Source organism: Cupressus sempervirens, chromosome 10 (assembly GCF_028749045.1).
Source record: "Cupressus sempervirens isolate cs-2001-9-10 chromosome 10, ASM2874904v1, whole genome shotgun sequence".
Taxonomy (NCBI): domain Eukaryota; kingdom Viridiplantae; phylum Streptophyta; class Pinopsida; order Cupressales; family Cupressaceae; genus Cupressus; species Cupressus sempervirens.
Genome location: NC_143127.1, coordinates 376,591,497 through 376,608,291, shown reverse-complemented (window position 1 = coordinate 376,608,291; position 16,795 = coordinate 376,591,497). Strand labels below are relative to the sequence as shown.

The following is a 16,795-nucleotide window of genomic DNA, read 5'->3' as shown; positions in this document are numbered from 1 at the left end:
ACAGAATAGTCACCCTATCCAATACTGATTGTGATATGAGATAATACATTTCTATGGACGTTTTGTCTGTCATTAGATGTATTTAAACATATGCTAATATTATATATATACCAATGGAAACATTTTATGCATCAATGTAATACATTTATAAAATATTTCAAAGGAGAATGATAAGTTTGATAAAAGTTTTGAATCTGATTATATAGACATCATCAGAAAGCGGCTGTCAAAGAAGAGAAATAATTGATTATAGAATATGATCCAGACATGAACAGAAGAAAATTAGATAATGAAATGCTGATATATTGTCAAGCATTCTATGTCTGATTAATGGTTTTAACAGTTTCAATATTAGTACATATTATTCTCACGCCACATTATCCAAGGAGGACCACACCAGCCTTTCCTGTACAAAAAGAGTGGACGAACTGCTTTGGTTGGAAACATCAGCCAACAATTCCCTATTGTTATATATTTAACAATAACTCTCAATCTTCTCTGGATCAACAGTAAATCAATTCTATTGCGCCCACATAATTTTAAAAATTTTTGGGTTTCCATCATCTCAAGAAGCATCGTTTAAGCACTTGAGAATTAGTATTTTCATGTGACCATCTTTTTAAAAGAAAAAAAGTACTGAAAACTATTGTACTCTACAATGAAAGACAACTCTGTTAACTGCACCCAAGCGTCTCTTCGTTTTTTCTTTGATAGTTTTTAGACTTCTAGATAGCCTAAGTAAAACTTCCCTCATCTTCCCTGAAAATTGAATATCATGAGTACATGTAGATGATAAATCCTATGTAATACTATACATACAGCAATACCCTAAAAGTCTTATACGTCCATCACCTGTCATGATTGAGCACTTAGAAATCTTACTGGAAGGATCATATATTAAATGTCTTTGGAATTTTTTAACCAAAGTACTCAGACAGCAAGTTCATAGGGTATCATTCTCCCCATCATAATTAATAATTCAAAAAACCATAATAACTAAAAATATTTTCTAGAAACAAACGAGTTTTAGGGATGGGACAAAAGACCTCACTTTCAGAATGGCAGGAGGATGGTGGTCAGTAGGTAAAGGAGGGAACTGTTGTAATATGTGAACTTGAAATACTAGTTATAAAATGGTGTTTCTGTTTTTGTATAACATACTTAATTAAAATACTAAAGCATAACAAAATTGTAACATGAATCAGAATCATTCATAATTCAGCATAGAAACATGGCACATATCTAGTAGTAACATTCTACAATCAAAATTCAAAGAGAAGTCCAAGTACTTGTTCCAACGTGGCCGAAGGTAGAGATACTTGGATTTTCCAGGTACCCAATGTGGGAATGTTTCAGGGACAAGTACTTAAAAATTTTGATATTGTTAAATTAATCTTTACTGATGAAATGTCTTTTCATTGGTAATTAAATAGTATGCTCTTATTTATGATCTCATTAATTCATATTTCATAATAACAAGAACTTACTAAAAAAATAAAAAATCATTACATTGATAGTCACATTCCATTTTTTCTTTCATAAAGACAGTTGTAAAATATATGTTTTATATTTCTTAACATTAAAATTTTGAATATTCAATTTGCATCATTCTTGTATAAAATAAAATCTAAATTTTGACTTAAACAGCACACTAAATTTTTATTTGTTTAGATGGCACACTAAATTTGTATTTGTTTAGATGGCTTGTAATGTGAAGTCACACTGGTTTGTTGAATAGAACTCATCTACTAATATGATTTCGTTTTAACCATCTTTAAAAAGTCAATGCCTAGACCAATTACACAATCACAATCTATTTATACGGAAGTGTAATATTTGGCAGCTGAAGCTTCTCATAATAAAACCCACCCACCTATTAATGTGGTCTCATATGAACTACCTAAACAAGTCAGATCATGTTTAAACTTGTCTAACATCTAACATCTCTAAAATTTGCACAGCCAAAATCTATTGATACGAAGTATAAGAATAGAGAAACATTGTGATAACTAGTTGCAGCGCATACCCCAATGTGTTAAAAACGAACAACGAAGAAACCAGTTGCCAGAATATTCTTCTGTATATGCTACAAGAATGACATCATGGGATACGGTAATGATCTATCATGTATCAATTGAAGTTCCGTATAGAAAGAAAAGTAAGTTAGTTTTTAAATTGTCCAAAATATACTTTTCCAACTACTTCTGCCCATAAGTACAACGATGCTTTCCTCGAGAGCGTAATTTATAAATGACTATGGATCAAAACTTATTTCCATGGTGCATTCCAGTTATGTAATATTGACTTCTGAAGTTAAAATGCATGTTGGCTAATCTCTACAAAAAAATATTGAAGATTTTAAAAAGTCAAATTTAATTTTTTATCAGATTTACTAAAATATAGTGAGTTTAAATTTATTTATTTTTGCTGTTTTCGATTATAAACTATGCAGATCATAAAGATCAACTATTAAAAATTTCAAAAAAGTATGATTTTTTTGATTTTTTAAATTTTAGTCAACACTACGTTTTATCTGGAACTTAGCCGCCTCTGTTAAGATGCCTCTGGCTACAGCGAAAAATCAATTAACTCTGGGTTGAATAAAAGCTTTTGTAAACTATGATGAAGGAGTTAGTATGGTGCAAAAGCTGCAAAGCTGCGAGAAAGGAGATAGCAGAGATGAACAACCCAAGAAATTTCTCCACAACTGTAATGTTCTCAAAGATAGCAATATATGATGTCTCTATTTGGTTAAGTATTTATCCAGACGTGTTTATCCCATCAATTTTAACTTCAAACAGGAAAAAGTAGATTTGATAGTGGTGGTTGGAAAATAAAAGATGCAGTCCAAAGTTAGAAATTGTCTTCAAATCTATATCGCTCTCATTTGATGGGGTGTTGTATAAAGAATTATGTTTGGTCAACTTTTGAATTGTTTAATTTGAAGTTAATTGGGATATGATCTAAATCTATTATATCAAGTCTACAAACAGTTCACAAGTAAATTCAACCAGCAAAACAATCAGCTTTTAAACTAATGGAAGTACCAACAAAAGACAAAACAGAAAACCAATATAGAGACCCAGAGACAAAAACAAAAGAAGAATCTTGACCTCCTTCCATTTTTGTTTGATTGAATGTTAGAAGCATGGAATTTTTAAGTTGGAATATTGAGAGCATCTGTCAACGTAAATTTTTCAATAATCCAGAAGGAAAATGTCAAACTGTCATAGTTCCTTGCCTTTAAACTGAAAAATTCTTATAACCATTAATTTTTCATGGACAATGGTGGTACATTTAAAAACATTGGTAAAGTTAGACTTGACTAAACGTCTATGTCAATCGGTTTGGCCATAAGAGCCACTATAGTGTATAAACTAGCCCAGGGCAACTAGGGGGTTTGAAAATTGTCGCCTTTAAGTGTGAATGCTTACCTAATTTAAAACAGTGAAATGTGCGCGAGGTTGCATTAAAGAGTGGAATAGATTAAAGTAAAACATCGTTTTCAGATTGTCGGAAAGAACACAAGACGAGATAATAAAGAACATGTTAGTTTAAGATATTAAACGCACGCTGATTTTCTTATATTTAGTTAAATATTAAAAGTCAATGCATTTTGTATCTAAGGGCATTTCTACTTAATTGCTGTGACATGAATATAGTATTTTCAGTAGTGTTTGAAATGCTATCATTAATATAATATGGTGAAACCTTATATTTATTTTAGATCATTGTCATGGTGAAGTCTTATATTTATTCAGTTTTTTAAAACCAGCAGAAGCCTCTCTTTGATCACTTTCAATAGAAAAAGTCATATTACTCCAGTTCAAGCCTTGATTTACATCATTTGTATTTTATAAAAAATCCTTATGTATTGTTATGTTGGGGATGTCTTTCTACTGTGTATACTAAAAAAATACATTTAGATTGAGTTGACTACTTTAGGTGGAGGTCAGATAAACAACTGCTTAAAGATACTATTACAGAGTACAATAAACTGTGAAGAGGTTACTGAGACTTTTTCCAAGTATAAGAAATCATTATATACTATTCTTGAAGTGTTTCTCGATTTTTTTAAGGAGGCAGTTATCTACTATATATAAAAACTTGTTGGTTTGGATTCGGGATTTTTTCATTTTTTTAAGAGGGTTCAAAATTATTTTAAATTCATCTATACAAAAACATAAGTTCTTTTATTTTTTATATGTGTGTAGCAATAAAGAAGTTCATAGACCACTATGCTAATAGTAAAGTCACATAGAAACATAATGATCATATATATTAATGTTTTAGTGGATGGCGGCAACTTAAAATACTTGCTCATAGGAAAATTGCAACATGAATTAGAATCATTGAACATTCAACATAGTAACATATTAGTACCCAATAGTTAACAGTCAAAAATTAGACAAAGAGTGAAGAGAGGGGTGACTTTGAATCTTGATGGCTCCATGGCTTTGACCTTGAGGCAATGGTGGAATATTTTAAGGGATGGATGGATTATAATGTGACAATGTATGGGGTTTCCTTCCCTCTGAACACCAAGTTCATCTCTGAAATATCTAGTTTGATGAAAGATGGGAAGAGATTCTTCGAGGAAAGGAAAATCATAGAGGAGGTGCTAAAGAAATTCCTAAAGGATAAACTGAAGAAAAAGACATTGGTAAAGGTGGCTAGTTCTTTCTCTAACAAGAAAATAAAACCATATGGTCCTATGTGTTGAGTTTTGTGAGGACTTACTTCACCACAGATCATAGGAAGAAGTAGGTGCATTGCTTTAATTTTGTGTTCTTAAATCCTTTTTTATTCTCTACCTATCCTTCATAAAGGCCTCAACCTTCTTTACACTGAGTATTGCAAAGCTAAGACCCATGCTAGAGCCATAATATGAAACTTGAAAGTGGGTTAGGGAGAAAAAGAAATTTTTTTGCCAACAGAAAGAAAAAAGAAGTGGAGAGTGAGGATTCTGAGATGGAAACAAGTGATGAGGAAAAATCTATGGACACTCAGGGGATAGGGTCTCTTAAGATTTGTGGGGTGAAGAAGGTGAAGGGATGAAAATCAGGGAAGAAAGTTATGATTCCCCTCCAATAATAAAGAATTAAAAACTCCTCAACTTCCCCTAAAGAAAAAAAGAACTCTAAAGATGAGAACAAGGAAAGTTGGAGTGGGGATGCTCAAAAATATAATAATATTGATAGGGTGGACTCCCCTATAAGGAACATTTTTGGATAGTTGATATCGAATTTTGAAGAGCCTTCGAAGGAAAAGGTGAAGTAAAAGGAAGACATTGCCCTTAGTCCTAAACAGGGTTCTCCAAACAACATTGGTAGAGTTAAGGACAAATTGGAGGCATCATTTGACAGTTAGGATACTAATGAAATGAAAAATATGAAAAAAAAGTGGTGGGTAAACTGGATAAAGATTTGCAAAAAGAGATTGAGGCTAGGAGAAGGTCGAAAGAAGGTATCCTGGTGCAAATACAAGAGCTTAAGGAAGATACTGGGGATACTAACTCAAAAACTGAAGGGCAAGCCTAGAAGCTAATCACTAGTAAACCAAAACTGAAGGGCAAGCCTAGAAGCTAATCACTAGTAAATGTTAAATGGATACAATGGGTGTTGAGCTCAAGGTGGACATGACTAGAGAAAACAAAACACATCATGAAGTAGTGGGAGGCCTTAGTAAAAGGACAAGGAAATTTCAATAGTTTATCTTTTGCCAGCGTAGTTGTAATTTTGGACTTCATCATTTAAACCATTGTATTTTGATACTTTTGGATTTTGGGTAGCTATAAAACCTCCTTTCGCCTTAATTAAAAAACATTCAAAAATCAAAATTCAAATAGAAATTCAAGTTCCCATCCCAAGGGCAGCATGGTTGCAAAATGGTAGAGGTGTGGGGCCGTCTCAGGGATGGGTACTTCAAGGTTTGAAATGGGGATGTGAGTCCTCTTGTTACATTGGTTTTAGTACAAATGACCATATGTTTTATCTTTTAGGCCTTTTCAGTAGTCTAATTTAAAATTAGAGGGTTGGATTGACTAAAATAGTCTAAATTAATTTTTAAATAGTAAAAAAATCAAAAAATAAAATAAAAAATTGCCAAATTTGGCTTGAGTTTGACAGCAGATATGTAAACTCGGACATAAAAATAACAAAACTTGTGTCAGGTTTGTCTAACATAAATTTGACAAGAACCAAACCAGACATCGAGTTTGCCAAGAAAAAAAATTGGTAACATAATTTTAAGCATAGTATAGAGTTAAGGATCCATAGAGAATAAGTACACTATTTTTAAGCATTCTGTAGATAGTATTCTTGAGAACTCTACTTCACATTTTTTATACATATTAACTTCTTAGACGAATGTTTCCTTCACTTAAAGTATATTAAACTTTATGAGTCATCATGCCATCCAGTGATATTTTGTAGAGATCATTTAATTGAAGAAATGACGAGTTATGTTTTCTATCATGCGTGAACCATTCATTGCTTATTGCTTGGTAGACAGTAGGTGAGTAGTCATTAAGGAAACTTATGTCTATCTATCAGCTTGAAAAAAATTCGCAAGGAAATGTTTATATTATAGAACAGTAAAAGAACGGTGAAGGGTGCTGATTTTATGGAATTAAGGAAGGAATAAGACACTTATATCAGGTTAAGTACATACAGTTGACACCTAGACATAACAGACTATTTATAGTACATAAGCAGAACAGACAGGAACCCATACCAAAGGTGGCTAGAAATTTCATCTTTAATTTGGAAAAGAGTTGGGAAAGAGGTAAAAGAAATAACTATACCCTATTGACTAACAGCAGTCCAGACGGTACTAGAGGCAATACTAACATTTGAAATATCATAAAAGAAAAAGAATGAAGTGTAATCCCTTTCAAGACATGATAAGTGTTCTCTAGTTTACTTATGAAATGATTGGAAATATATTGTAAGGGAAAGTGAAATTTGTTGAATTACAATAAAAAGCCTAAAATGATGATGCAATGGAGATTACACTAAAAAATTCTGAAGCCCGCATCGCATTATGTTCAACCAATATTTTTTAATAGATACATGATGAATTAATGTTTCTTTATTTAATCCTTTCATGTTTAAAAAATCACTTTCCATTCAAAGAAAGTTCTAAAATCGATAGTTTCAATTTTCATTGATCAAGGGATCATTAATGGTCATATCTTGTGTTAAAACGCTATTGAAATCAATCTTGTATTTCTTGATCAATCGTGTTAAGTAAAAACATTAAAAAATTTAGTTGATGGTAAGATCAACTATGTTAGTTTAATACAGCCGATATATCTTGAACAAGTGTTTTAATATTTTCATGTGTACTGTCCCTTATTTATAACAATAGCGTAATATCAAATAAATATTTTATATAGTATTAAAATAATTCAATAGTACAATTTAATTAAATAAATAATAAATGATATAATATAACTATGACAGCAATTAAAATAAATAATTTGTTATAATTATAAATATTGATAAAATTTAATTGTAAATATAATAAATAAATAAACAGTAAAACGTTAATAAATAATCCAATAGTAGTATCTTACGTTCAAAAGATAAGAGTACTTGAATGACAATCAATACACAACAAGATGCATATGGCACATAGGGATGATTTTCAAGACTATCATATAAAGTTGCTTATATCATAGTTCAAAATCTCATTCTTGCTGCTTAAAATGCAATTATTTGCAAAATTCAATAAGTAGATGCATCTAATGAGTTAATAAATGAGTAAACAAACCAAACAAGTTGATCTAGATATATATGCATGCAATAAGTAACAAAATTGCTTCCTGATGTGGAATGTTGATGTAGTTAGAGACTCTAAACTTTGAAGCAAACTACAAATATAAAATTATCTTTGTAAAGAGAACTTTCAATTTTTGATATTCCAAGGCCAACTTTGATCCCTAACACCAAATTGGTGTCATAAACAGAAACAATACAAGCACAAGGTAGTAACTAAAGACTTCTTGGCCAATTCAGCTGAGATGAAGAGAATGTGGTGAAGAATATTTGTAGACTTAATTAGGACATTTGAGCTTTTTCCTAAAACTTACCAACTATAAGATTAAAGAGAGTGTACCCACCCATCCATACTATGAAGAAGAGAAAGATGAAGATCTTCCTCCAATAAAATTTTCTAGTTTTGAAACTTATAGATTTGACAACATTAATGAAGCTAGTTACCAAGTATACCAATTGGTGGGTAGATCAAAAGATTCACAAACTAATGGAAAAGAGTATTGCCTTATTATTTGATGGGTGATGTGGAAGCACATTCTTTGAATGATGACGAAGTAACCCATAGTGCAATACAACAAAAACTTCAGAAATACCAAGAACAATGAAAGTTGGGAAAAAGAAATCAAATTAGGCTAATTCTTCAACTTGCTTCATCCATAAAGGAGATTTATTTTATGAATTAAAAAATATATATCAATTTCTAAAAATGAACCACAAGCGGAGATAGCAATTCCATACTATGAAGAAGAGAAAGATGAAGATTTCCTCCAATAAAATTGTCATTTTTGAAACTTATAGATTTGACAACATTAATGAAGCTAGTTACCAAGTATACCAATTGGTGGGTAGATCAAAAGATTCACAAACTAATGGAAAAGAATATTGACTTATTATTTGATGGGCAATGTGGAAGCACATTCTTCAAATGATGACGAAGTAACCCATAGTACGATACAACCAAAACTTCAAAAATACTAAGAAGAATGAAATTTGAGAAGAAGAAATCAAATTAGGCTCATTCTTCAACTTGCTTCATCCATAAAGGAGATTTATTTTATTAATCAAAAAAGAATATCAATCTCTAAAAATGAACCACAAGTGGAGATAGGAATTCCTCCTCCAATTCATGAACACAATGCATTGATCAGGGAATCCAATTGTCAAGAGAATTTTGCAACTTCTTGGCGATATATTGCCAACTTCTCCATGAGAAGTTTCAAACTTCTCAACCAAGACTTTGGTGTGAAAAACATGTAATTTCTCTATCTCATCTATGGCTTACACATCTAAGAGTCATGACCTTTTCTAGAAATAAAATCATCCATAATAGGGATAAAAAAATTAGTCATCAATACTCAAGTAAACACCTAGGGAACTTGGAAGAAGATAGCATATGCATTGGCTATGTTAATGCCCTCACACTCAATGTATAGGTGAAAGAAACAAAATACCATAAAGACAATTGAAATGGTGCCAAGTAGAAAATCATCAAGATTCATTGAAAGCTCTAATGTTGAAGAAAAGTAACTAGAAAAATAGACACCAAAACATGAACTAATGAAGTGTTAGCAACAAGAAGTGAGCCCAATGATGTTGTTTGAAATTCATGTGTTAAAAGGAAATATCCCTGCCTCTTTCACCATATAACATCTAAGAAGAAACACCCCCACCTATGAAAGTCAATCAGCATGCCCAAAAAACAAACATAAGTCCATAGAGAGGGTGTATTGAAAGAGCACTAAATAAAGGAAAAGGAAAACCCCATAACATGGTCTAACATAAAGGGAGCTCTAAGAATAGGAGCTATAATAAAAAGAAAATACTTTATTAGGTAATGGGCACATATGCATGGTGCACAAGTGTGGTATTGACACAGGCAACTAAGTTGGAATAAGAGTAAAAGAGGGAGTCATGCTCAATAATTCTAACTAGAGTGTGAGTAAAAAATTGTAAGGCAACACCATTGAGCATATGAGAGGAGTAAAGCTAATATTTGAACAAGAATAGGCCAAATATCAAGCTTCAAAATAATGTCTATACCTAAATGAGGTGCCTTCATTGAAGGGTCTATCATAATTAAGGATATATCTCCACTAGATATCATCGACCTTGATAATGATATTAGTAGGAAATGGGTTAGAGAGGTCCAAATCCACTAAAATCTTGGCATAGATATTGGAGAAGAAGATAGCATTAGCAAAAACTTTGATGAAGTGGAAATTTCCTTGCATTACATAAAATGTTAGCCTTTTAGCACATTTCCTTCCATATGGAATTCAAACGGATAGAAATTTGGCATCTAACTCATTATATCAATTTTATATTATAATTTTTTTATTACATATTATGTAATTTTTATTTTTTAAAATCCTTAAGTCATTCATGTTTAAAAATCTTTAATTATTTGAGACAAACTATATATGTCACATATTATATCTAGGCATTCTTATTATCATTTTAAAAAAACACTACCTTATTTATGTAAACCATTGATGCTTTTATACATATTTAGTTTAATTTACTGCATACATTTTTTCATTGATTTTTTTTCAAATGAATTATTTTTGGTATGATGTCCAGTTTTCCACCCTAGGTCCCCAAAATAGCTATGGTATGAACTAAGGGTTGGTTCTAACCGAATTGTGCTCAATTTTGAATTGAGAAAACCTATGTAAATTTTTTATAACCACATGAAATTATTTAATAAAATAGGTGACCCACTCTTCTACATATATTCAAATTAGAAATGCATTCTAGACATTGACTGTAATGAAAAAGAGATCAAGTTTAAATAAGGTAAAGGACTCACATTGTGAGAAGAAGATTATTGGTTATTTAAATCAATAGCCTCTCATTGAAGTAGTTCCAAAAGATCCTAGTATTTATCATTACTTTTCATTACACATTATTGAGAAGATCACATAATATTCTTTAACCTGATAATATTTATGAGTTTACATGATTATATTTTTTGAAAGTCTTCTAAGTTGTTGAGAAGCCTACATAAACATAAATTTAATTCATTTCCTTTTCATGCATTTGTCTTTTTTCTTCCCTTCATTTCTTTTATTTTCTATTGATTTAAATTATAAACTTCTATATAGATGGTTCACAAGGTTCTTTTAAAGGTTTCAAAACCATAATTTACTTAAAATCAAATCTTTGCAACATAATTATAGTCATTGATTAAATGGAATGCAAATTCTTTACATCCTTTTAACCTTGGCTTTGTTTAAATGTATTTTGAAGCATTGAAAACATGGTGAATGGCTTACAAGATTCTTCTTGTGTTTATGATACTATGTGACATTCTAATCTTAACTCATGCTTCTAGATTACATAAATATGTGTATATATAATTTTTACATGCTTTTTATACTAGAAAACCCAAACCCCTTTTCAAAAAAAAATCATACTATCAAACTAGTTGTTTGATCTTGAACTTGAATGAACATCCTAGTATTTTTGTTTTGATGCTAAATTATATATTTAGTAAAAGTAGATAAAATACTAAATTTAAGATTCAAATTGAAAATTTCAAAGGAGATATGTATTAATACTTTGTCTTATTTACATTTCTTGAAATTGTGTGCAAGGTCACAAATGATAAATTCATAAGATAAGTGTAGTCTATAAGTCTCATATTAAAGCAATTATATAGTGTCATGTTTCTTAACACATAATTAAATAGTTCAAGGGGTCATGCATTGAGGAACATGATGATATTTTTTGCATCAAGAACTAATGGTACTTTCATATGATGCTAAAGGTATACACATTTACACGTGAGAAATAAGAGTTCTTCAGAGATGCATAAATATTTGTAGAATTTAGTATGGTAGAATGAAAAAAAAATGTGGTATAGAATACATTAAAAAAAAGATCACTACGAGTGTGATAATAGAATTGATCATATCATACATGATGATCCACTATATCGACAAATAGAAAATCTATACCTCCATTAAAAGAAAAATTAAAAAGATTGTGACAATAATTTATTGTTGTTAACTGAAGATACTAAGATTGATATATTATTTCTATATTTACTAGAGATAATGAAAAAAAATTCTAGATTAGCACCACATAGAAAAGAAAACTTTGTAAGAAAAATGAAAAAACTTGTATAGAAGATATTGAAGATACTGAGGATATTGAAGAAGGATATCCTTTAACTTATGCTTCTTTAATTAAAGAAAAAAAAAAGTATGTTGATGTTCTCATTCCAAGTTCTTTAAATAAGTAACACTTCTCATAGGATCTTTATTAAAGGGGCAAGAAAATATCAGCTATGTTTGCATTCATGATTTTAAAATGGGTTAAAAAGAGAAATGTATAAACCATATAAGGGGCTATCAAGGGGGCTTAGGAATTTATATAGGAAAAGTGGTAGGGAGGTTATTAGCTATGTATTAGAGGGAGGCGATAAAAATGAGTTTAAGATAATATTTTACGAAAATAAGGGTATTCTTTAGTACACCACAAATATGCATGCTATTATTCAAGTTCTCTTCCATGCTTATCAGTAATCTCTCATTTCAAACATATATTATATTGAATGATGGGGACATCACAAAAAAGATTTGGAAGTGGAGGCTATACAATTTTTTTTATCTAGACCAAATAGATCCACCAAATATAACCATTGTAGTTATTAGGTTATGAAAAAATATTAACAGAAGATCCATACCATTGAATAATTAATTATTATTTATGAATAGTTTTGAATTTTTCTTTATGTTCTAATTTTTTTAATCATAATTTATTGCACATACACAAATTGAATAATTGATTATTATTTATGAATAATTTTGAATGTTTCTTTATGTTTTACTTTTTTCATCATAATTTGCTGCAAATCATTACTATCCTTTATATTTAATTTTTTTCATCATAATTTGTTGCACATATAATAGAATTTAGAGTAAAATCATTACTATCATTTAGTCACTTGAACCATTTCTACTGACTTATTACCATATTGTAGATCAAAGTTAAAAAATATTATGAAATTATATTGTTGTTTCATCCCTATTATATAAATAGTTCTAACTAACAAAAGGTATAGTAGGAAGTGTAAATTAAACATGATGACAAGAGAATAGTACTAAACAATGTTTTTCTATGCTTTGACATCATATTGAAAACAATTCATTGCAATATTGATTGTATAGATATACTTAGAGGATAAGATATCCATCCCAAAAATCATATATAAACCAACTTTCTTTTACCTTGGTGCAAATATTGTGATTAACATTGAAATTTTATAGTTGATATTTCTTTTCCAATTAAAACATTTCTTGTTATATTATGTAGAGATGTATTCAAGTATAATAAAATATAAATATAATCAAATGTGTTGATAAGGGTTTTTAAGAGAAAATTATGTTGGTCGGGGTTTCAAAATATAGCATTTCATTATCTTTTATCTCAATGTAAATTAAAATATTAATTGACATGGCATAATCCTATAATCACTATAAAAATGGAAGAGCTCTATCACTTTATTTGTAAGTTTTTTAAGTGTCTAAGTCATGCATGATAATGGCATGAATAAATGTTTAATTTTGAAAGTAATTGAATTCAAAGATCTATTGAATTTCAAGTGTATTTCAAATTAAATATTTGTTTTTCCTATTCCTAATAATGACTTTCTTTTACATAACTCAAATACATAAAATGTGATTCATCATAGTACAATGTTTTTAATATTTATAATAATTATGTTTCTCTCATAAATATTTCAATACCATAAGTAGTCAAATATGATGCATTGTAGCACAAATTAAAATCTAAGATCTTATAACTTAGTCAATGAAGAAAAAGATGCACAATCACTATTTTCGACATGTTTTCTTACATTGAGGTTATCTCAATAGTTTTTTTTTTATGACGTGGCTGGAATTTTTGCACTATGAATTCTGTATCTTTATAGAAAAAACACTTAACACATCTAAACAAAAAATGTTAAGTTATTGAAAAATTGTCTTGTAGTGCATTTTTTGACATCTATATGATATTTTTTTTATCTAATAAATTAGAGTGGAAGCATTATAATGATATGTCTTCATGATGGATACGAATGACCAAACTCTTGGTTAGAAATGATGAAGTACTAAAACAAACAAAAAAATTGTATAATGGGAAAAGAAAAGAGAAAAATACTAATAATATTGCTTTCACAAATGTTAGAAGAGATAAATATTAAAAGGTTACATGGGTTAACCAAACAACGATAGTATCTCAAATATAAGAAAAGATTGTTATTATAAGTGATTTGGGATATCATAAAATGATACACAATAAAAGAAAGGAAGGAAATGGTTTAATGTAGATGAAAAATATATTTTAAAAAAAAATTGGCATAATATGGAAAGAAAGAAAGGGATGAAATAATATTCTAGCAAATGGGACCATCACTAAAAAGAAAATCTTACAATAACTTTGCATTTAAAATACTTAGCAAGAAAACCCTAAAATATCTATGCAATTAAAATACTTCGCAGCAATTTTTATTGGAACTAAAGTAGCCTTCATTGGTCTCTATTTGATGCAGGAGCATCTTAAATAAAGGGGAGACATGTTGAATGCAAAATTAAAAATTAAAAATTAAAAATTTAAATTAAAAAATAAAAATAAAAATAAAAATAATAATAATTGTGGAGGAGAGAGAAAGTGAATAAAATAGGAAGAAAAATAATTTAAAATGGAAAACAGGAAAAAAGGGAAAAAGTGATTTCTATTTTCGAGGTGCATAGGTGGCATAATAGAATAGAATAAAATAAATAAATGGATGTCATTCCATTTATCGAGGTGTGTGGGTAGAATTCTAGAAAATTATGAATATTGTAGAAAGTTGTGGATATTGTAGAAGGTTATGGAAGTTGTAGAAGTTTGTGGATATTGTGTAGGTGGAATTCTAGAAGGTTGTGGATAAGTCATGCATTGGGTGGTAAGTGCCTATTTAAGCAAGGGATATGAGCATTTCTAATCAAGTTTGAGAAGTAGAAGCTAGAAGGTGTGAAGAGTTCAAGGTGTGAAAGCTCTAAAGGTGTAGCTCTTGAAGTAGAAATTCTTGGTGAAGCTCTTGGTGTGCTCTTATTTGGGATTTCTCTTATGTTGAAGAATTTGTGAACTTCTTTTTGAAGAAGTCATATCTATCATATCATCTTGTGGGTGTTGTAAGGAATTTCAAGTATAATAAAATTGCTTGTGGAGCATTTTTTCATTTCTCTTGGTCTCCATATTGTTGCTTTCTTGATTGTGAGTGGGTAAGGGTGCTGTGGCCCTCTATCAAGTGGTATCAGAGCGGGAGTTCCTGAGTGTACAAGCAGATTGCCGAAGTGTGAGGCAGTTTGTACCAGGACCTTGATTGGGTGAAGTTCATCAGAGCAAGAGTTCCTGAGTGTGTGGACAGATCACCGAACGTGAGGCAGTTTACACTAGGATTTGCAAAGAAGGTTGATCTTGTGGCTGATTGATCTTTTAGATTGGTGGATTTGTTTAGGGTTTGCTAAATTTTTGGAAGATGCCTCCAAGAAGATTGGACCCCAAGGAAAATGATGACCTTAGTGAAGCGATGGAAGAAAGAATCTTAGAGAAGATAAGAGCAGAGGTCAAATCAGAGATTACATTGATAAAGAGTGACATGATTGCTGAAATTGTGAGTGCTTTGGGTGGTCTACCTAGGCATGTGGGTACTGAAGATAGATATGATGAAGTTGCCAAAGACTTTGAAGTTGCTAGTGAGGATAGAAGTGATCATGAGGAGAGACCAATTGGAATTAGGGCTAGTCAGTTTGCTCGACCTGGATCTCAGTTGAAGCTGAAGCATAAGATGGAGGTTTCTAAATTTTTAGGTACTTTGAATCTTGAAGACCTGATTGTTTGGATTGGTGAATTAGAGGACTACTTTGAGCTTGAGGGTATTGAAGATCCATTGAGAGTAAGGTTGGCACAAACTAAGTTGAAGGGACATGCTGCTCTTTGGTGGAAGGAACTACAAAGAGATAGAGAAGAGGAAGGTGAAATGAAGATCACTAGATGGAAATTGATGGTGACTAAGTTAAAGACAAAGTTCATTCCTGCTGATTATGAACTTGAATTGTTTAAGAGGTTACAGAATCTGAAACAAAAGGATATGACTGTGAAGGATTACACCGAGGAGTTCTACAAGTTGACTATTCAGTCTGGGCATAGAGAATTGTCAACGGAGAAGGTAGCACGGTACATTAATGGTTTGAGATTCAATATTCAGGATGAGGTCGATATGCTGAATATTTCCACAGTTGAGGATGCTTATTAGTATGCTTTGAGAGCAGAGGAGAAGCTAAAGAGGAAGAATCAAGGTAGTTCCCGAGGGAAGGAGAAGCGGGATAGTTTGGTACAAGCTAAACCAAAAGTAGAAGGTGAACCAAAACCTATGGAACAAAGAAGAAGGACAGGTGGAGGTGTATTCAGAGGTAATTGTTTCAAGTGTGGTCAAGAAGGGCATAGATCTTTTGAATGTTCTATTGGTAGGACAACTACTATTGTGAATGAGGTTGAAGTCCAAGAAAATCAGCCTGAGGAAGGAGAAAGTTTGTTGGCTCGGTGAGTACTAATGGGTAAGAAGACATTGGATTCTTGTCAGAGGACTAGTTTGTTCAAAACTTGTTGTAAGTCTGGTGGGAAAGTTTGCAAGGTGATTATAGATAGTGGTAGTACTGATAACCTTGTTGCTGAGGAGATGGTTCAAAAACTTGGTTTGAAGAGATTGAGACATCCTTGTCCTTATAGGATCAGCTGGTTGCAAGGTGAGCATGCTTTGGAAGTGAGGGAGCAATGCCTTGTTGATTTTCAGATTGGGCAGTATAAGGATCAAGTATCGTGTAATATTGTGGATATGAATAGTTGTCATGTGTTACTTGGTAGACCTTGGCAATATGATTGTAGGGCTATGCATGATTGTGTTAGGAATGTGTTTACTATTGAGAAAGGTGGTAGGAAGTTTTCCTTGATTCCTTTGCAGA

General features: G+C 31.0%; 1 long non-coding RNA gene across 1 annotated transcript in view; it reads right to left on the bottom strand.

Annotated features, from left to right (window-relative positions):
• Positions 1-287: 287 nt before the first annotated feature.
• Positions 288-16,795, bottom strand: part of LOC149534247 (uncharacterized) — a 34,191-nt gene continuing 17,683 nt past the window's right edge. The window contains exon 3 of the long non-coding RNA XR_016356965.1: positions 288-759. This is a non-coding gene — a long non-coding RNA (uncharacterized LOC149534247). The remainder of the gene's footprint in view (positions 760-16,795) is intronic.